At 44.5% G+C, this 21,782-nt stretch overlaps 1 protein-coding gene and 1 long non-coding RNA gene across 4 annotated transcripts in view; one reads left to right on the top strand and one right to left on the bottom strand.

Annotated features, from left to right (window-relative positions):
• TRIO (trio Rho guanine nucleotide exchange factor) overlaps positions 1-21,782 on the bottom strand; it is a 380,125-nt gene that overhangs the window by 44,584 nt on the left and 313,759 nt on the right. The window lies entirely within an intron of this gene.
• Positions 348-2,107, top strand: LOC131280400 (uncharacterized). Its single transcript, XR_009187948.2, has 2 exons — positions 348-439; positions 1,929-2,107. It is a non-coding gene; the product is annotated as an uncharacterized lncRNA (long non-coding RNA).

Here is a 21,782-nt window from a genome sequence, read left to right as displayed (position 1 = left end):
AGACGTATTTTTAAAGAGTTACTGAAATGCTTCCACATCCACAAATGTCTCATTTTCCTTGAGTACCACCTGGAAGGGGTAGCAGAGAGTGAAACCGTTAAGGTAACAATAAGCAGGCAGTAAATACTTGCTGGGGACGTTCTTAGGTGCTAATTTAGGATAAAGGTCAACCAGGAAGACCCGGTGCCTGGCCTCAGGAACCCTGGCTGACAAGAGAAAGCACAAAGAGGAGAGGAGAGCTTGGAAAATCCACATGTCAGCTGAGAATTTAACCGATTAAAGTTTTGTTTTTTTTTTTTTTAAAGCACCAGCTATCATCAGGACTTTGTGCTGGGCTCAGCAGGTGACATATTTCCTGGCCATTTACTGGGCTGTGAACTCAGAGCCAAGGCCCACACTTGCCACTGGGACAGAGATGAATACAATCTCACCTCTTCAGGTATGGGACCACCAGATAGTGTTTTCACATAATTATTACATGTGTTAGAATATGACATGCGCTATGGGGGCAGGTTGAGAAGAAGGGGAAACAGATGGACAGAGCAGGGAAGGCTGCCTGGAGGAAGCAGCGCTGCACTGGCCTTGGAATGAGCCGGGCCTGAGTAGCCCATGTACTAGACTGCTAGGCTATAAGCTCCACGAAGGCAGGGGCTCCTCTGTCTTGTTTCTTTTATGACAGGGCCAGCACAGTGGTTGGCATACAGGAGGCGCTAAGTCTTTGTTGAATGGAAACGTCAGAAATCACCAGTCAAATGAAAGAGAGCAAGCTGATTTGCAGCCTGTATTTAAGGCCAGTCACTTCTTTAACATGAATGCATGAAGCTGAATACCTGCACAGGCCAAGAACGAGGGCGGTGGCACCAGGGGGGGGCGGGTGCCCCAGGTGGGTGAAGAGGCGATGGGCAGTCACTGATGGAGGTTCCCTTACTTTAATAAAGCTAAATCCACACCCCCTAGCAGAACGCTTGACTGTGAAATAAGGGGGAACTAGGCTTACCAATCCACTTCACGGTCTTTGTGCCTAAGAGTGAAAATCTGGAGGGATCTGGCCTGGGAGCAGGGCAGCACGTTGGATGCCTGCCGGGAATTCTGACCCAGTCTCCGTCCAGCCCTCAGGGGCAGGGCTGCAGGGAAGTGAGCGAGCCGAAGGAGGGGAGGCACTGTGGGCAGGTGGCAGGGCCCTCTCCCTCAGGAGGCGAGAAAATGAGCCACGGGCAAATTACTCCAGGGACATTATTTCACTTTACTGGAATACTCCTAGCTTAGGGGTGACTGGTAATTACGAATTAAGAATGGAATTTTGTTGAATTTTTAATTTTACCTGGGGAAAAAAGTCTTTTTTGGAAGTCTGAAAACGTGGAGGAAAATTTTCCCCATCTCTCTCTAAGATCAGCATTTTGTCTAGTGCAAATATGACACATAAGCCATAATGTCTTGTGATTAGCAATGAAAAAAATAACCAAATACAAAAGTAAAGCAGATAAGTGACACCTTGTCTTTCTACTTTATTTTCTAACAATAATGTCATGTCCAATTCTTAATGCTATTTGACACTTCAGGAAAATACAATATATTAGAGATTTTTTTTCTTTTCAATAAAGGAACTCCTCTTGCCTAGATCAATGACTGTATAAACACTCTGTTTATATGCTCTTTGCGGGAAGGTGACATAATGCACAGATCAGGAGCTTAAAAGGTTTAAACATTAAACTTAATACATTCACTAACAGAAGCAAACACTGTGCCTGCTGTTGTTTTCAGTTACTAGAAGAACAGACTCTGCTCACTTTACCAACTGCTCTGTTGCAATTTTTAATTTAAGTCACAAGTGCCGCTGGTATCTCTAGTAGAGTTCATGTCACCAATGTTACTGGGCACAAGATAACAGACGTAATTTAACCTAATACACAGAGCTTTCGAATTCTTAGGTCTCCTTGGGAAGACCCAAAATGACCGGTCTGCATGTGGCTGTGTTTCCGGAAGCACCCTGATGGCTGGTGCGCTGGGCCTGGGGAAGGAGCCCGAGTGGCCAGCTCCCCCCGCCCCGAGCTCCTCCTCCACCCACACCTGGCCTTGGGCTCAGCCTTGGATGGTGGACAGCTCAGTCTACAGAGCAAGAGCGGTCCTCGGGGAGAGCGTCACGTCCACTGACTTCCCGACGTGGTAACTGCACAAGGAAACCCTGCCTGCGAGACAGGAAGCACCCCGATGTTGACGCAGGCTTCCTGCGGGCAGCGGCCCTGCCTGGCCTGCTCACAGCATGTGCGCCACTGCCGTAGGCTCCTGGCACATGCCTGGAGCAAGTCAGTGAAAGGACGATGAACGAGCAAGCAAGTGAACGGAACCAATGACCGCTGGCCGCTCTTCTCTGGTTTCCCTCTTCCCAAGCCTATGCATGCTTACAACTAACTCAAGACCACCCTTCCTGACTTCATGGTACCTCCTCATCTGTTTTGAAATGAACTTAAATTGCTTCTAATCTTAATTATGTCCGTGAGTGTGTTAATTATTTTCTTAAAAGACGATCCTGGAGAGCAGATCAAGGCTCTCCTTCTAACCACTGCCTCGCTTACCTGTGTACATGGCGCTTTCTGGCACGGAAGAGCCAGCTGGGAGCGGCTCGCGGTCGTGGTGGGCATGCGTGAGCGGCACCCTCATGTGGGCACAGGCGCGGGCATGGAAAGAGAGCTCAGGACAGGACTGGCCCGAGAAATGGGACGATCACTAGTCGGTTACTCAAAGCACTGCCATTGGCTTTGGTGTCCCGTCTTCAGTTCTTTGTCTCTCTCCTCGCCCTCAAGCCTACCCTTCTTGGAAGGACCAACAGCCAATACTCAGGCCTCGGCTTTTTCACCCCAGCAGCAACTACCACGCCTACGAGAAAGCAGCCAGTGCCCCGGCCTTGTCAGGGAAGGAGCTTCCCTCTTTTCTGCCTGGAGAAACACTGCAGACTCAGGGCCCAGATCAAAGACCAACTGTGGCCATCAGAGAGAACCTAGACTAGCCACAGGGTCTGAGCTTGAACCTGGGGATCCCAGGGGGTAGCTGAGATCCCAGGCAAATTCTGTGCCATCTGAGTCACTGCATCTCCCTGAGCTATAGTAAGATTAAATAACAGGCATGAGTAAGACTTATAAACTGTAAAGTGCAGTTTCAGATGTACGGTGGCAGTAAAGAACTTGCTGCATTGCGTTTATGCATATCATGGGTATGGAAAAAGCAGGAGTTAGGGCTGAATCATTTCTGTAATCGCAGGCCTGGCAAGATGTCTAGAAGGTGCTAGAATCATTTTTTGATGTACGAGGTCTGAAGGAAGCCACTGAAATGAATTACTTCATTCTGTTCCTGTTGTTTTAATGACTTGCCCTTTATTAACGGGACAGAGCAAAGTTCAGCTAATGACATACTCTCGGCACATCACAGTCACTTAATAAAAAGATGCTTCATGAGAAAGCCATTCGTGATCTGCTTGAAGGGCCAAGAGAGGAGCTCAAGTAAAGTTTATCTCCTCTCACTGTGGGGGAACAAAAAAATCCACATAGATGGTTCTTTGCTGAAGTCAGAGTTCACACAAAGTCCATGCTGGATTTCTTCCCAAAATAAAGGAAAAGCTCAAGAAAAACGGGGGCAGCACGAGCCCTCCCCTTCAGCCCCAGGCAGGAAAGAGGTTCGCCAACAGCACTCACACCACACTAAAGCTGCTGGGAGAAGAGAAATCCCTTTCTAGCCCCAGTCTGTAAATCTGGGACATCTGTGATTAATAAAGCACTTCTTTTTTTCTCTCTAAATTTAAGAAAAAAAGGCAAAGGACCATATCCTGCTGGCTGCAGACTAAAAAGGATCCCATTTCATTTTAACCCTTTCCTCATTTTCACAGGAGTAAGAAGTCTTAAAAGAAGTCTGTAAGCGTGCTAGAGTAAAAATGGATTGTTGAGTGAGCAAATAAACAGAATAAACTCCAGGCCCTCAACCTGAAAGCACTTCACCAAAATCTATGCCAGTTCTCGCAGCACTCAGCCTGCGTTCTTCCATTTCAGTCTCAGCAGATTTAAGCTCAGGAGCGCTGAGGTTTTGCTGGAAGCTTAAAGCCTACCTGGCACACGCAGGTGATGGGTAAATATTACACCGGTGGGCATTTAAAGGCAACGGGGCTGCAGTTCAGATCCCACCTGTTGTGTCCTGGCTGTGGTTTCCTGATGGGTAGAGCGACAGTGATCCTTCCCTTGCCTTGCTGGTTGCCGGGAGGATTGTGTGTGCGTGTAAAAAGGTCTCTGTGAACTTAAAGTTGAACACGACAATGAGACAATACTCACATTTTTGTATAGAAAAAAGACATTGCAAAAGGCAGGGAATAAAAAAAAAATCCATGGAACCACAGTAAAAAGCGAACCCTAAGTGAAACCACGCACCATAGTTAATACAACAATTATTCAAATGCACTCTCATCAATTTTACCAAATGTTTTACACCAATGCAAGGTGCTGAATACAGAGTGGTATATGGGAATCCTGCATTTTATGTATGATTGTTGTATAAACTCACAACTTCTCTAAGAGAGAAACAAAATCTGTTCAAAAAGAAAAAAAAAAAGGCACTGAAGCAGGACAAAGTGGAGACGAGGTGAGAAATGGGTAGCCCTGGGCACGCTGCAGGAGAAGGAGCAGGGGCAGGGAAGGCTGCTGCTGCAGGGCCTCGCCGCGCAGACCAGGGTGAGGGCTGGGCCGTGGCTGATGGACACCACCACCACGCGGATGGGTACGGCGGAGACCCCAAGACTTTCCAACAGGATTCGGCCATTTTCAGTCATGAAGTTCTTCACTGGAAAGGCGGATATATCTTATCCAGCGTGTACTTAGAAAGCAAAAAGCGAGTAAGTAGTGGCTCATGACTGCTGACTGGGTTGGGTCTAGTATTCTATGGCAAATTTTTCCGAGTAAATGGTTGTCATTTCTACACTACTCAATACTGGATTTTAATTTCCTCCTTTTGGAGCCAAGGCAACATTTTTTGGAATAAAAAGAAAAAGACAGTCATATACTAGAAACTCTTGCAAGATGCATAAAAAAGTGAGCTAAGCTGTAAATTACTCGTCCAGAGGCATCTCCTGAGGACTGCATCTTCGATTTTATGCAGTGACTACAATCCTCACCACAGGCTGGGCATATCGGTTTAAGACACTGATGAATGAGATGGAGCTGGGGTGTTACTTGGGGAATTTTAGGTAATGGAGAGAAAACTGACCTGCCCAGAGAGGACAGTTACCCCTTTGATGGTTCTGAACATAGAGGCAAGAAAGTTTTATGAATTTTTTCCAAATTTAAATCTACATTCTATTTGTAAGTATCTGGAGACTCTGCTTGACTGACTTCTAATTTTCCACACCAGTTACTCTGCTCCTCACATGCCTCAACTACATTGTCTTTGACAACTAATGATTCTTACTTTGTTCCTTAACAACACCTGGGTGCCCTGCCGGCCTTAAAAGGACACTAGATGCAGCCCCCTGTTAATTCTCTGCACACACGGGGAGTTCTCTGGGCTGTGGATGATGTTCATGTCACATTAGCATGGGAAATAAAGGTTAACGAAGTGGAGGCGGTGCAGGCAGTGCATACTAGTTTGGGGGGTAGTGACTGAAAAGCACTGCAAGAGAAGATTAAAAGCACATTTTACTCCTTCACAATTGGATGCAGAGTGAGTGTTTCACATAAGAATGTGCACTCTGTATTTTGCCTGCAAATAGGGAGGGAACATGGAGGAGAACGATGAAACCCCAGCTCCCCCTCCACCCCATAATCCGTAGGAGCCACCAGGGATCCCCACAGTCGCCACGGCTGTGCTGTAATGGAGAGCACGTGGCTTTGGCCGCCTGAGAAAGGCACATGGAGGAGCAGTCCGCTCCCTGCCCCTGGCAGGCCCCTGCCACAGACTCCCACGAGGGCAGCCGGCCTGGCGTGGGGTCCCTGGCACTGCTGAAAATTGATTCGAGGCGAAAGCTTCGCTCCACACAGAAGGAAAGCAGACAGTCCCAGCAGCAGTGTGCGGGGTACTGCTCCAGCCTCGGGGTACTGCCCAAGGTCACGGGTGAGCAGAGACTGGCCTGGGTTCCCCCATTTAGGGCCTGGAGTGCTAGAGGGGCAAGGCTGGTAGCCATACAAGCAAATGTCTTCTTTTGACTCTTAGAGAATCCCTAAAATGTGATTTATTGCTAGTGTGGTTTCTGAAAACACTTAGGAAATTACATAAACATTGGAAAATGTGGCTATGTCAATAAATGCAAACCTTCAAGCACCATTTTCCCTCTCCAGCTTATTCTTGAGAGGGGAACACTAACCTGTCAGTAATTCTAGCCAGGAAACGATTTTCATTTTAAAGGTCTTTTTCTTTTTCGCCACTTGAATTTCCAATAAAGAAACTTGAGGAAATTAAACAAAAATTGCAACAGATGGCATGATCCTTTACTTGGCTAATCAGACAAACAGGATCTCACATATGGCCAAAGAGGAAATTTAAAAACACCTCAGCAAGGAAATAATGAGGCAACAGTTGGTGACAAGAGTGAATAACAGAAATGATGGCATTAAGTTTGAATCGCTGCAAGGAACTGAACACGAATTCAGTGAACCGAGTTATGCACGCCCTGAACAAAACGCGCCCCTGCTCCTTGACAGGTGAGGCCTGACTAGGTACAGGAGCATCCGGTTGTTGGTCTCCAAGAAAAGATGAACTCTGTAGTGGCTGTGCCTCGAACACTGGGGCGGACAGCTGTGGTGATTCCTGCCTCCCCAGAACCGTCTCTGCTCACCTCATACATACCCCACCCCTAGCGGTTGAGAAGGCGAGCACAGACAAGCCGCGCCCGCCGTGCTGCTGAGGCCTTGCCCTGCGCCTCCCAGCAGTCAGCCAGGGGCGAGCAGGGGCTCCTGGGTCAACTGCTCGTCTGCTTCAGACGTCCCAACACTGCTAACACCTAACTGTTGCAGGAAACAGCCATGTCGTACACAAGCGCTCCTCATTTTCAACCCAACTTTTACCTGAGAAGAGTTTCTAGCCCATATTCCTGTTTTCTTGGAATGATGGGGCCATTTTCTTTCTTTTAATGTGAGGCAGCCCTTTAAAATACGATTTTTGGGGGATGAACAACAGGCTTTTTCTGCAAACCAAAGTCTAAGCTATCGCTCGGGGAGAAAATAAATCCCTGAGGAGCTATCTTGCCTGTAATGACTGAGAGAACTTGGCCTCGTTCCTGACTTTTACAAAAGGACAAAAGCAGATGTTTCAAGAAATCCTTGCTGTGTGAAAGAAAGAGGCTTAAGCAAATTACATATGATACTGAAAATGCGCGTGCACTCACACCCACACCTTGCCAGGTGAAGCTGTTTCCAGAGCTTTCTGACACACCCACCTGCCTGGCCCCCCACCCTGAATGCAGAGTCGATGGCTCTTTGGCACTGAAGGGTAGAAGGTGACTCAGCACAGGCCCTGCGGCCCATGGCCTCCCACAGCCCCCCACGGCCCCCCACATCCTGCAGTCCCTCCGGGAGCAGGAGCCCAGGCCCAGGCCCGGGAGGGTCCCGGAAGGCTCGGCCAGCTCGGCCTCCCCTCCCACACGGAGTCCACAGGCCGGAGCAGAAGCGCGCGCTCGGGGAGACAGAGGCCCTTGTGTGGAGGCTGGGGAGGAGGGAGGAGGGCGTGAGGGCGCATGGCCCCGCGCCCGCCACACAGGCGATTACGGACATCCTGCAGGGCGCTGCTCTCGGCTCTGGGTTGTTTTAATGCTCAGAAACCCAGGAAAAGTTCTGAGTACTGCTCTACTGGCTCGGCTTTCGCAGATGCTTAGATGCGTGGTGCTTCCCCCTGGCTAAACAGCTCCTCTTCTCACAAAATTAGGATTAAAATCATTTGTACGAAGAAAGATGATTTCAAAAGCCATTTCTGCATGCTTACCAAATTACATGGCATTTAAAACTCTGATTTAGAGATAACAAGATTCTATTACAAAATAATAGGTTCTGGATTTTTTATTTCTCTGTTGGGAAATTATTCCCCAAAGTAATACAGTGTTTATTATAGTCCTGAATGGACAAGCATCAGTGATGGGGCACTGGGGATTGCATCTTGTACCCCACCAAAGGCACGCTCAGGACCAACCCCTGGTTCTGAGTGAGCCCATTTGTAAAAAGGACCTTTGAAGATGTTATTTGCCAACGTGTCCAACTCAACGAGGGTGGGCCTTAGTCCACTAGGGCTGAACTGGGCAGAGGGAGAAGCCACCGGGGTAGCCAGAAGCTGGAAGTCAGCGGAACACAGAAGAAAAAGGAGACGCCGCCACGTGCGCAGCAGTGTGACAGGAAGCCAGGGAACCCCAAAGATTTCTGGCCAATCACAAGATACCCACTTGGGGAGGAAGCAAACCTCCTAGCCTCTGGAACCAGGACCCAATCCATGAGCTGCCCCAACGGATGGTATTTGTTTTAGCAGATAGGAAACTAAGGTGTGGGTAAAGAAAGTTGATTTGGTGGGGTGGGTGGGGAATAAGCCATCACACACCATGCCCACACAAATTCCATCCTCAGATTCTGCTGTCCAGAGGGTCTGACACTGTGAGGAAACATGGACGTTTAGCTCATGGGCAAAATAATTCCTGACAGTAAACACAGCAGTGAAAGAGGTAATCTCATAAGGCGGCTTACACTGGGAACTTTATATGAATATTTACATGTTTGGTTGTCTTTTCATTAGTTGTAAAAAAAAAAAACAAAAATGGAATTAAAGAAATTCCATAGGCAGCCTTCTTAAAGTGGAACCCAAAGATGTTTAGGGGTGGGGGTGGGGACGCAATTTATAGATGTTTTTAAGTTGAAAATGACTTTAAATGAAGCAGGGGACACACAAAGACCCTCCTGTACAAAACAAGAACATTCTGCACTTGGTGATTTAAACTCCATAGCTGATTTATTTCAGGCGGTGACAGATTTCTCCTCACTCATATATATATATATATATATATAAATATATATATAAATTAAAACCAGATTTAGAGTGCCAGCATGGAATGTCCTTTACCCACATTCTAGAAAATGTATTGCATAAGATCACACATAACCAAAATATGCTATAAACTATGTAAACTTGTAAATGTTTTCATAGAGCCACATGAAACATACTCATTTTTAAACAGTGTGAAGGTAAAAACTGGCCTTGGAATGTTCTGAAATGTGCCTGCCAAGCAGGATCACTCTTCACATCATCCGTAGGGTAGGTTAGCTAAAGTTTCAGAGTCTCAAGGGACAGAATATTAATTTAGAAAGAGTTACAGCTGTGGAGAATGAGGAAACGAAGATTTTTTTTTCTTCCAAGCCACAAAGCAAATACCTTAGCAATAGTGCTCATTAAAATACTTTGGTCTAAACTTCAGGGATATTTTTGATATATTGAGGGGCTGCTGTATCGTTATTCCCATTTCCCAAAGGGGTCCCTTGTCTTTTGGATAAAAAACAAAGAAACTAAAAGTCCTAACCAATTACAAATTCCTTTTCCAATTATATTTTAATAATCTCTACGGAAAGCAAAACACTGCTTCAGCTAAAGCTAAGCACCTTCCAGGGGGATTTAAGCATTAGCCACGTATCTGAGAAGGTAAAAAGACCCACTGAGAGGAGCAGATGTGGCTTAAGCAGTTGAGCGCCCACCTCCCACATGGGAGGTACTGGGTTTGGTTCCTGATGCCTCCTAAAGAAGATGAGCAAGACAGCAAGCTGGAGCAGCAAGTTGACGCAACGAGGAAACACAACAAGAGACACAATAGGCACAGAGTGGATGCAGCTCAAGCGATTGGGTGCCTCCCTCCCACATGGGAGGTCCTGGGTTCTATTCCCTGGTGCCTCCTGAAAGAGGAGCAGACAGAGAGAGCACAAAGCCAAAAAGGAAAGAGAGTTGGGGTGGCTGTTTCTGGAGTTTTTAGGACCATCAGCGCTGGAGTGCAGTGTTGGTGACTGACTCAGGACCAAGCCAGCTTTCTCCCAACTCCCCACGCCTTCTCTCCACAAAGCTTCTAGTTTATCCAAGCAGCTGAGAAACTAGAGAAGAGGAGGGCTGGGGTTATGCCAGGAAGAAACAAAGCTGGTTCAGAATAAAGAGAACGCCTCCGCCCGGACCCTGATTAACCGCACACATCCTGCCGCTGCTTTAATTAGTGCCGTGGGTGACAAAATGGCACTGCCCTGGCCTGGGAGGGACCTGCCAGCATGGGGAACCACAGGGCCCCTGAGCTGTGGGAGACAGAGTGGGTGGAGAGGACCGGGAAGCGCTGGATGCAGCCTTTCTCTTCAGCTGGAGGGAGACAAAGGGAAAACCATTCCATTTTGAGTTGCTGCGTCACCATGAGCACACTCCATCTCTGTTCTGGAAGAATCCCTCACTCAACTCCACATGTGCTTCTGGGCCGCTGGAGCAATTCTTACAGTAATCCATCAGCTTTAAGAGATAAAAGAGGAAGTGCCTGATGGCCAATTTACTTTGTCTCTGAAGTTTTCCAACGGCTATATCCTTAGATATAGGAATAACTCTAGCCTTTTCACACTGATAGGTCCATGTTTACTATAGTACGAACCGTAATTAATTTTAATAAGAAAATGGACAATAGCTAGGACTGAGGTGATTTCTTATTGTCAAAATTTGAAGTCCATATAAAAGATACCTCATTTTACATACAAAAAGACTAGGACAGAGTATGTCCAATATCACCAGTGGTGGCCTGGTAACCACTGCTGCTCCATGGGTCTGTGAATTTCCCGAGTGTTTAAAATCAATGAGGACAAAGTTTCAGAAAAACAAATGAATCAAAGTGCAGCACTTAGGGATGATGCTCTTTGTTCACGTCTGTATGGCTTTATGTGAGAACAGCAAAAAATTAATAGGAGCATCTGGGTTGGGGGTGCGCCCCCCCCCCTTTGGAGACAGGAAGAGGAAGTGGCTGAAGCCTCCAAGGGCAGATTCTGGGAGTCGCTGCTCCCCTCCCAGGCAGACTAAACTGCGTTGCTGGCCTTGCTTATTTACCCCAGAGCCGACCTGGAGCACCTGGAGGAAATTCTTCAGAAATAAAAGCCATAAATTTGTGTTCCCCCTGAAACCAAGCTGAAGGGACATGTTAAGAAAGAGCACATACCAAAGAGAGATTACAAGCAAAGATGAAGATGCCTGTTTCTTGTCCAGAGGCAGGGAAGAATTTCGGAATTAGGAAAGGTCCTTTTGTCAGAGGCCCCTGCCCTGGACGTGCAGATTTCTGGGCCCCTTTGTAGGGAGGTTTTATTCTATTCTCAAAGATAACTTCCAAAGGTCTTAATATTTCAACATTGCGTGTTCACTGTGAAAAGGGCTATCATGGCAAATAATTTTGCATTTCTTTGCTGTTAGGATTATAAAAACTCAAGTGGGTATTGCTGGCTTTTTCTTTTTCCAAAATTGCCATCGTAAGCTCGGAGTGACAAATACATCTTTGATTAGTGAAAAGTGAGAAAACAAATTAAGGTTATTTTAAAAAGGCAGTTTGCTTAAAAGGAAAAAAAAGTCCTCAATGTCATTTCTGGAGAACCTAATAAGCACAGCAGCAGCTGCGAAAAAAAGGCAAGGAGAATTCAGAAAGTATAAAGCACATAGTTGAGCCTGTACATGGGTCTGTTTGCTGTTAAGGAGAATCACCACATTCTTTTTTCCCTTGCTTTAGTCAGGGGAATATGTACAGCACTGGAATAAATTCCATGTGTCCTATAAAAGGGTATACTTAGTTCCGGATGAGAACAAATTCAGCGGTTCCATTATCTTATCAGTACAACTGGACCCTCCCACTGGACACCTCCCAAGAGATAATTTATAGTTCTTGACCTTACCTTCTCTTGCATTCTTCCCTAACAATTGCTTAGCAGTAAAACTCTCCTGGTTATGGCTGTGCAAGTTACATACAGGTGATGGCATCCTCTGTAAATAAAACAGGCTTCCATGTCTTTATTTATGTGGGCTGAATTCACATTTGGCAAGGAGAATGTTCCAATGAGTATGTTATAAAGCAGAAAAAGTGCCTTTCTCCAAGGCACACCAACAAATGAACCCCTAAGACTGCCTGTAGGTATATAAAAATAGGCTTTGCAATCACTCTTTATGATTTGCTGGGTAGTTTAAAGTTACTTTGGGATATATTTTTTGGATATCATCCATAATCATTCCTCCTTTTCAAATCTGATACACGTAAGTTTCCTTGAATCCATTTAGTAAGTGGAACCAGAATGTATTATACTAAAATATCACTCTGATATAACATGGTATTAGGAGATTATCTTGAAATCACTATGAAAAAAAAATTAAACTGCAGTTTTTTCACTCATCTATCCTTTACTATGAAGAGATCATCAAAAATTTTAATGGAAATTGCACTGGTAAGCCATTTCCTTTCCAAATTTGTGTTAATTTAAAAATTGTGTGTGACACCTTGAATAGCATCACCTAAAGTTTTCTAGTAGCTTAATTAATTAGCAGAAAAAAATTTAGAAGAAACCAAAAATATAATAATACAATTAAACATTTAAATAAATTCCAGTATATTTAAAAGTTAGTTTAATCATGTCCTTTCAGAAGAATTCCTGAGAAACTAAAATATTGCTGGGATAAAAAATTCCCTCCACAGCAGGAATGCTATGCCTTTTTAAGTTCCATTACTTATAGCAAGATCGCTCACTGTAATATTTTGGTCTAAACTTTGGGGATATTTATGACACTCTGAGTGGGACGTGGTGGCTATTTCCATTTCACAAAGAAAATGAAGTTCAGAGAGATAAGACTATAGAGAGATCTACTGGCTGAGACTTTAAAGCAGTCTTCTGACATAATCAAATTTTTTCTTTAGGAGGTACCAGGGATTGAAACCCAGGACCTGTACGTGGGAAGCAGGCACTCAACCACTCGAGCTACATCCGCTTCCTGTAATCAATTTTTTTTTTTACTGCGTAGAAGTTATCCTCTGTAATAAGATCTTAGGGGTCATCTACTCAAACCCAACCAGGGCAGGAACTCCTGGTCCTCCGTATCAGGAACAAAGGCCCAAAGTGTCCATCTCCACTGATCTATCTCTCAAGAAAGAGCATTCTTGAACAATAAATCACAGAGGTATGATAAAATATGGGTCAGTGGATTTAAAAAAATGTTTTTAAAGCTCAGAGAATGAAAAACGAAAAAATATTATCAAGTACTTTGTTCATACCAACACATCCAATGTTCAGTCAGGCAAAACCTAACCCTTAAAGATATGTTGCTGTTTTTCTTTGGTAGTTAATGAACATACACATAGTTAAGCAGCGCCCACTCTCTGCAGACGCCTCCCTTTTCCCGCTGACCCCTCTTTCTTTGGGGGGCCTCCATCTCAACCCTTCTCTACTGAACTCACAATACCCCGGAAGTGCCCAGAAAGTCTCGCTGATCAGCTAGACCTTCCCCAGCTCGCTGCCCACTTCTGAAGAGCGCCTGAGAATCACGGCTGGTGAGGTGAGTGGACGTTAAAACTGACCCGGGCCAGGACCCTATTTCTGACAGAAACCATTCCTCAGCTGACAGCCCTTGAGAAACTCATTTGAACGACTGGATGGTCTGGACAGATGTCAGAGGCTCTGCAGGAAAGCGGCCACCCCCCCGGCAGGCAGGCAGTAACCTGTGGGCATACACACTCGTGTTTCCTCCCCTCACCTTGGTCTTTTGCATTTTGTTGTCTTTTCCCCAGAGCTGAGCTTATCTGCTGCTCAGAAGACCTCTGCAGGAATGCCCTGATTCTTTTCCCCAGTTCCCTGCTCGCAGCCAGTCTGGTACATGCACTCCCTTGAAATGTAACGGTGATTGTTGGGAGGATCCCCCACTCCCTTTTAACTGTATATTCTCTCCTTACACTGCTGCTTTTCTAAGAGAAGGAACCAGATCCTCTAAATGTACAAGGCCGGGACAGTTCCATTTCCTCAAGTGGCCTGAAAAACCCCCCAACAAAATTAAACCCGAAACAGACATAAGACCAACTAAAACCTAAGAAGGCAATTTGCAGCAGAGATTACTTTACACTGTTTACATGCTATTTTTAAGAGAAAAAGAGATTGTCAAATGCAACCCCCAGCTTGGACAAACGCCTTGCACCCCAGCAATCAATCAGCACAGAACCACTGTGCCGAGACGGAGCCCAAGGGTCCCCTCACATTCACAGACAACCCCCCGACACCAGGCCTCCCTCCGGGCCCCCTCCCACCAGGTGGCCAGCTCACAACCTGTCTTGGGCGCAGAGCAGGTGAGAGCGTCGGCAGGGCGCCCAGTACCTAGGTCGAGGATCCAGTACTTGCAGGTGCTGGACTGCGCACCGCTGCAGCAGGGCGAGCTAGCGGAGGGCAGCGAGTCCAGCGCGTTGATGGGCTTAATCCCGTTGGGCATGGTGAGCGGGCAGCTGACTTGAGGCTGAAGGCTCCAAACCTCTGCCTTCCCTAGCCCTACGAGGCAGCAACCCGCTTCGCAGCAAGATCAGCTAACGGTTCAGCAGACAGTCAGAAGCAGGCGGGGGCCTAAGCTGCGCTGGGCACCAGGGACGGAGCGGGCAGCATCGGCAGGGTCAGCCCATGGCCGGGCCGGGCGCAGCCCCTCCTCCCGGGGAATGCTGCTCCCTCTGACTCTGACTGGCTTCTGAGCAGGGCTTTACAGTGGGGTTTCACATGTGGGAAGAGCCAGGCACACTGGATCACATCCTACCACAGTGCCTCTAAGTGGAGCTCAAGGAAATTCTTAAGGCATACTGTAAACCAGATGTTTCTACTCTCCTGCGCTGGCCGATCTGCAATTTCCTTACTCCGCCGTGACATGTGCAGGGACAGCTGCCCTCCCCACGCCAGGACCCCTGACCTGGTTCACTGCCTTTGGCTCTGTGTACGTTCAGATGGAGGTCCTTTCTGAGACATACAGCTAAACAGTGCCTCCTGATGTGACTTGATAAAAAAAGAAATGTAATGTGGTCTAAGAGCCAACTGGTTACATCATTGTGCTAAAATGCCACTCCTTTCTTATTAAAAACATACCTTCATTCTCCCCTCCAGGAAGCAGCCAGACAAGTGAAAATAAATATCCTTACACGTGATTTGTAAAGTCGTTTTTAGCAAAGCAAATCTTAAAAACTCATTTTTGTCCTCTTTGGGAACCGGGTATTTTCTTTCGCCTCCATAAATCCTTACTCTTTATCTGAAAGTTCCCGGGCGGCCCCTCCTTTGCCTTCGGCAGCACAATGGCTTCCCAGAGCATCTGCCGTCAAAGCCTCCTGAAGCCTGCAGGTTCCTCTTACGTGGACATGGGTGCACGCTTGGCTCCCCACTAGTTCAAGCCACGTACATATGGGATTCTTTCAAACTAGCCTTCGGTGGCCCAGCGCCTACATGAGACGACCGGGGACTGCGAAGATGGTCTACTTATCTAAAATTGTAATGTGGCCCTTAGTCACAAACAGTTTGTGAGGGGCGTTACTTGCTGAACGCCACCTTATCTTAACAAAATCACGTACTACTTTTCTTGAGTTCTTTATATTAATAAACGTCTCATTTCTGCTTTATTTAACCTGATGGTATAAAAGATTTTATTTGTGCTGTTTTAATTGCTTGCTAAGAATGTTGTCTTTTTACTTCCCTCATTAGTTTAAGAAGAAAAAAAGTTCAACTTTTGCCCCAGACCTCCATTTGCTGCAAGGTACATTTTAAAAATTCCTAAAGGAAACAATGTGAATGCTGCATAGATCTGCAGTCACTTTCTAAGTTTAAGACAGTTACAAACAAGACAACAAATCCAGGGCGCCCAGGGAAAACTAGTTCAGGCACAGTAATGTCTCCTTAATGCAAACTCCTACAAAGTAGAATTTGGCATTTATGGGCAGACATTAGAACTCATATTCTTCTTAAAAAATAATAAAGCAAAGCATAAAGTTGTTTTTCCTGATAAATGCTCCTATGATAGATTGAGACCTGGATTACCTCAGCCAAGACCTAGTATGAGAGAGAATTCTGACACAGAGCACTTTCTAATGCAAGGGAAAAAAAAAAAAAAGGATTACCAAATAAATAACCTCATTTGCTGGTAAAAAAAAAAAAAAAAAAGAACACAAAATTTATGACCCAAAAGAAACGAAATTAATTGACATTCTAAGGTTCCATTTACTCAACCTTTATTAAATATTTTACTTTGTCCTTTTCCAAAAATACAGACTGCCAAGGAAGGGCCATTCATTTTTTTAAAAGAAAGCTGTCAGGGAAATTAATTATGTTATGTATAATATTGGTTCTCTACTAAAGAGGGAGGGAGTGATGTTTAAAAATGAATGAAATGGGACAACCAGCAAGATGGCAGAGGAGTAAGGAGCTCCAAGAGTCAGCTCCTGCTACAGGGCAGTTAGCAAACGCTCAGAGCTCGCTGGAGCTAGCTGAGTACCTGTTTGGGGACTCCAGGAGACCAGAAGAGCATCCTGCAACATTGTTGAAGAAATGGAAGGAGGAGACTGCCCTTCTGCAGAGAAAATTCACAGGTAAAGCGCTCCACGCCCAGGAAGCTGGTGCCCATCCTCCACTGGAGGCACAAACCACCTCGGGAGCTGTTCTGTGGCTGGAATTGAAAGCACCACTTCCCAAAATTGGGGGAGGAAGAGATGGTTGGGCATCAATTTCACTTACCGATGAGTAAATTCTGTGGGCTAAAGTATAATCCTAAGAACAGCTAAAGGTTTGAGCCTGTCCAAGTCAGAAAGAGGCCGGTAGCTGCCATCTTAACTCTGCACCCAGCATAAGGGGAAGCGGGGCAGACTGAAAATCACAGTGCTGGTGGGCACCGGCTTCTTTTCATCCAGGTCAGACTGCAGCTCTAGCCTAGGCCCCAGTCCTACCTCCGGGAGGAGGAAGCTGGGAGGACCAGCGCCAGCCTCTCTGGGAAATTAGCAGCCAAGCTGCCCCAGGAGCTAGCTATACTGTGACCAGAATTGGAAGCTCCATTTCCCAAAAACATGGGGGGAGGATTTCAGCTACTGATTGGCAGACTTGGCTGGCTAAAGTATAACCCTAGGAACACCTGGGGTGTGAAACTGTCCAGGTAGGAAAGAGGTCAGTGGCTGCCATTTTGACTCTGCCCCCAGCATGAGAGGAAGCCAAGATGGAAAATCACAGTGATGGTAGGAACTGGTTTCTTTCACCCAGATCAGCCTGCAGCCCTAGGCTAGGCTTCTGCTCCACCTCTGACAGAGAGGAGGCTTGTGGGCTGTGCACCAGCCTATCCAGCTAACTGCAGGCACCTTTGGCTAGCACAGATTAAAGAGTTGGAAGTCTACCAGGGCAACTGTGGTCATCTTGGACCCATACTGCATAGATTGCTGCCCACACTTGCAGCTTCATCCCCACCCCAGGCATGGAAGAAAGGGGCATGAAGCTTCATCAGTCTCTCTGGATAACTACAGTCTAGGCCTGCATGACTTGGATTATTCTACACAGATGTGACTGTGTCCCTACACCTGGTAAAGGAGAAAGTTGGGAGAAGCTTCATCAGTCCCTGGGGCAATGAGGGCAGCTTGAGTGTCCACAGCTTAAAGCACCAACTACATCCTTGGCTCCTACTCACTCTAGAAGGCCACATGCCAAGAAACCAACAAAAAATTACAATTCACAGCAAGAAACAGGAAGATATGGCCCAGTTAAAGGAACAAGATAAGCCTCCATATGACATAAAGGAGTAGAGACAACTAATCATAGATGTTCAAAAACATCTCCTTAATAAATTCAATGAGATGGCTAAAGAGATTAAGGATATTAAGAAGACAGTGGATGAGCACAAAGAAGAATTTGAAAGCATATACAGAAAAACAGCAGATCTTATGGGAATTAAAGGCGCAATAAATGAAATTTAAAAAAATCACTAGACTCATATAATATTTGAGGATGCAGAAGAAAGGATTGGTGGGCTTGAAGGTATGGCCTCTGAAAGCGAACATACAAAAGAACAGATGAGGAAAAGAATGGAAAAAATTGAACAAGGTCTCAGGGAACTACATGACAGCAAAAAAATTACAAACATACATGTCATGGGTGTCCCAGAAGGAGAAGAGAAGGGAAAAAGGGTAGAAGGAATATTTGAAGAAATAATGGTAGAAAATTTCCCAACACTATTGAAAGACATAGATATCCATGCCCAAGAAACACAATGTACTCCCATCTGAAAAAATCCGAATAGACCAACTCTGAGACACATACTCATCAGAATGTCAAATGCCAAAGGCAAAGAGAATTCTGAGAACAGCAAAAGAAAAGCAATGCATAACATGTAAGGGATATCCAATAAGATTAAGTGCTGATTTCTCACCAGAAACCTGGAGACAAGAAGACAGTGGTAAGATATATTTAAGACATTACAATAGAAAAACTTCTAGCTCAGAATCTTATATCTGGCAAGACTGTCTTTCAAAAATTCAGGGTGAGTTTAGAATATTCACAGGTATACAGAAACTAAGAGAATTTCTAACCAAGAGACCGGAATTTTAGGACATACTAAAGGGTGTGCTACAGTCTGAAAAGAAAAGACGGGAGAGAGAGGCCTGGAAGGGTCTAGAAATGAAGAGTATATCAATTAAACTAACACAAATGTCAAAAGAGTAGTGAAAATAAAATATGACAGATTAAACTCAGTCAGGAATAAACTTAACCAGCGATGTAAAGCACTTGTATTCAGAAACCTGCAACTCAATGTTAAAAAAAATCAAAAAAGGCCTAAATAACTGGAAGAATATTCCATGCTCAGGGATTGGAAGACTAAATACCATTAAGATGTCAATTCTACTCAAACTGATAATACAGATTCAATGCAATCCCAATAAAAATTCCACCAGCATTTTCAAAAAATTGAAAACATGATTATCAAATTTATTTGGAAGGGTAAGGGGTCCTGAATAGCCAGAAAAATCTTAAAAAGGAAAAGCGAACCCTCATCTCCAGCCTTTAATCATATTACCTAGCTATAGTGGTAAAAATCAGCATGGTACTGGCATAAAGACAGACACAAAGACCAATGGAACCAAAACTGATGGTTCAGAAACATACCCTAACATCTATGGTCAAAAGATTTTTGCCAAGCCCGTGAAACCCACACAGCTCATGCAGAACAGTTCATTCAACAAATGGTGCTGGAAGAACTAGATATCCATAGCCAAAAGAAGGAAAGAGGACCCCTCTCTCACACCTTATCCAAAAATTAACTCAAAGTGGATCAAACACCTAAAAAAGAAAAGAACCATAAAGCTTCCAGAAGAAATTATAGGAAAATATCTTCAAGACCTGGTGGTAGGTGGTGGGTTCTTAAAAGAGGACTGAGATGGACTACTGATATTTAATGTATGTATAAGTTTTAACTAGCTCTACTGTAAAAGTGTGGAAATGTACAGAGTGGATGGTAACAAATAGTGGGTAAGAGCTAGTTTATAAATGGGGATGTGGTTAAAAATGGTAGACTAGGTATGTGTGTTAGTCAGCCAAAGGGATGCTGATGCAAAATACCAGATACCTGTTGGCTTTTTATAAAGGGTATTTATTTGGGGTAGGAGCTTACAGATACAAGGCTATAATTCATAATTTACTTCCCTCACAAAGTCTATTTCCACGTGTTGGAGCAAGATGGCTGCTGACATCTGTGAGGGTTCAGGTTTCCTGGGTTCCTCTCTTCCTGGGGCTGGCTTCTCTTTCCTCTGTGTGCTTATTTCCCTGGGCTCCAGCTTAAGACTTCAGCATTAAATTCCAAAATCAAAACTCTAACATTAAAAATCTCTAACTCTGTCCTTTGCAAAGATAAAAGATATCTTTTATCTGAGTCCCCATCCACCAAGGGGCGGGGACTCAATGTCCTACTGGCACAAGAGGTTTACTTGATTAAATAATCTAGTGAATCCAATATAATCTAATATGCCCAGAGGCAAACACCAGTTTACAAGCATACAAGTATTTCTTTTTGGAATTCATCAATAATATCAAACTGCTACAGTATGTAAATGCCAACTGACAGAATCCTAGAGAATAATCTAGGACCTGAATAGCACAGTAAACCAAGAGGTGGGTGAGAATTGTGGCTGATGGTACAGATGTAAGAGTGTCCTCTGTAAGCTAGAGCAAATGTATATCACTACTGCAGGGTGGTGGGAATGTGGAGAAGCATGTGGAAAATACAATTGGAGAGACCTATGGGCTGTGGTTAGCAGTAACAATATAATATTCTTGCATCTAGGTCAATGATGTGCTGTTTTATAATGGGACAGTATGAAAAATGTATGCCAAATGTACACTATGGATGTGGTAACAATCAGATGATATTATCTTATTTGTAACAGGTGTTCCACCATAGTGTGGTGTGTTGATAGAGGAGTATTGTTTGGGAGTTCTGCACATGTGCATGATTGTTCTATAAATTTACAACTTGTAAAATACGTATTTAAAAAATAATAATAGGGTGGTTTGGGGAAAAAATACACCAAATGTAAGATAAGACTATCATTAGTACTAAGATTCTGACATTATTTTTCCATAATTTGTAACAAACATCTCACAACAATGCAAGGTGTTGGTGAAGGGTTGATGTGGGGGACCCCGGTATGATGAATGCATGTTTGCTTTTTAAGTTCACAACTATTACCATACACTTATTATTTTATGTTATGTTTATGTATGAGTGATATACTTCAATAAATTAAAAAAAAAAAAAGAAATAACTTTTGTTAAAGATGTATGGCGCAATATTCCCAATGCTTGATCTCTTCAAATTTCAAGTTAACATTTGTCAGAGAGATGTAGATTAGTAGGAATAAGTGCATAAAGGAAAAAAGTTTTTCTTATTCTCTCCTTCCTTCTATTCATGGGAGTTTGAAATAATAGTGTTTTTAATATGTGATGATATGGCACTTTGTATATTAAGTAAAGATAAATTAGATCAATTAAAAGTACCACATGAGCCCTACCTTGAAGGGACAATCATCTGATCAACCAGACTGATCACCATGTAGCCAATAAAATGCTGAGGTAATTAAATGAAAGTGATGGAGAAGGAGTTGAAGCAAAGAAGAAAAGGATAAAAGTTCAAACAAGTTACGAAAGTGTCCCAGGATAAGCCTTGAACACCAAGGTTTATTTCTACCACGGTGCTATGGCAGGAATCTGTTCTAGGTTTAGCAGAGAAAGGTCCAGGGTGCCGACAAGAGCTGGGTGGAAACGGGGCTGTAAGGGTGGGAGGAGAATGATAGGTGAGAGGGAGGGATGTGACTTCAGTCAACTGGGAGAAAGGTTTACAGTAACCAAGAGGGTCAAAAAAGCAGATGGAAGCTACTGAGAATGGGAAGAATGAGGTAAAGCCTCAGGCAGAAAGGGCCCCCGTGTGCAGGCTGAGGATTAGTGGCCAGGAAACAATGACAAAAGCCTGTTTTTCAGTGACCAGGATCCAGAAAAGGAATTCAATAGGAAGCTCAGTCTAGAACTGGCGGTGCTGAGATTTTACAAAGAAAGTAGATGGGCATGAAAATTGACTAGATCTGGTGGGCTCAAGACAAACATTTTAAGCACTTACAGGAAAAGGAGTTACAGAATGTAGAAATGGAAAAGAAGTTTGTGAAGGAAAACAAGAAATTCTCATTTTTGGTATTTTTGATATGTTTTTATTATTTTAGTATGGTGGCTGGACATATAATTAAAAATGTCCCAAAGAGAACAGAAAGTCTA

This window comes from Dasypus novemcinctus, chromosome 2 (assembly GCF_030445035.2).
Source record: "Dasypus novemcinctus isolate mDasNov1 chromosome 2, mDasNov1.1.hap2, whole genome shotgun sequence".
NCBI lineage: Eukaryota > Metazoa > Chordata > Mammalia > Cingulata > Dasypodidae > Dasypus > Dasypus novemcinctus.
Note: the sequence above shows the minus strand (reverse complement) of the source record. Positions and strands in the feature narration are given on the sequence as shown.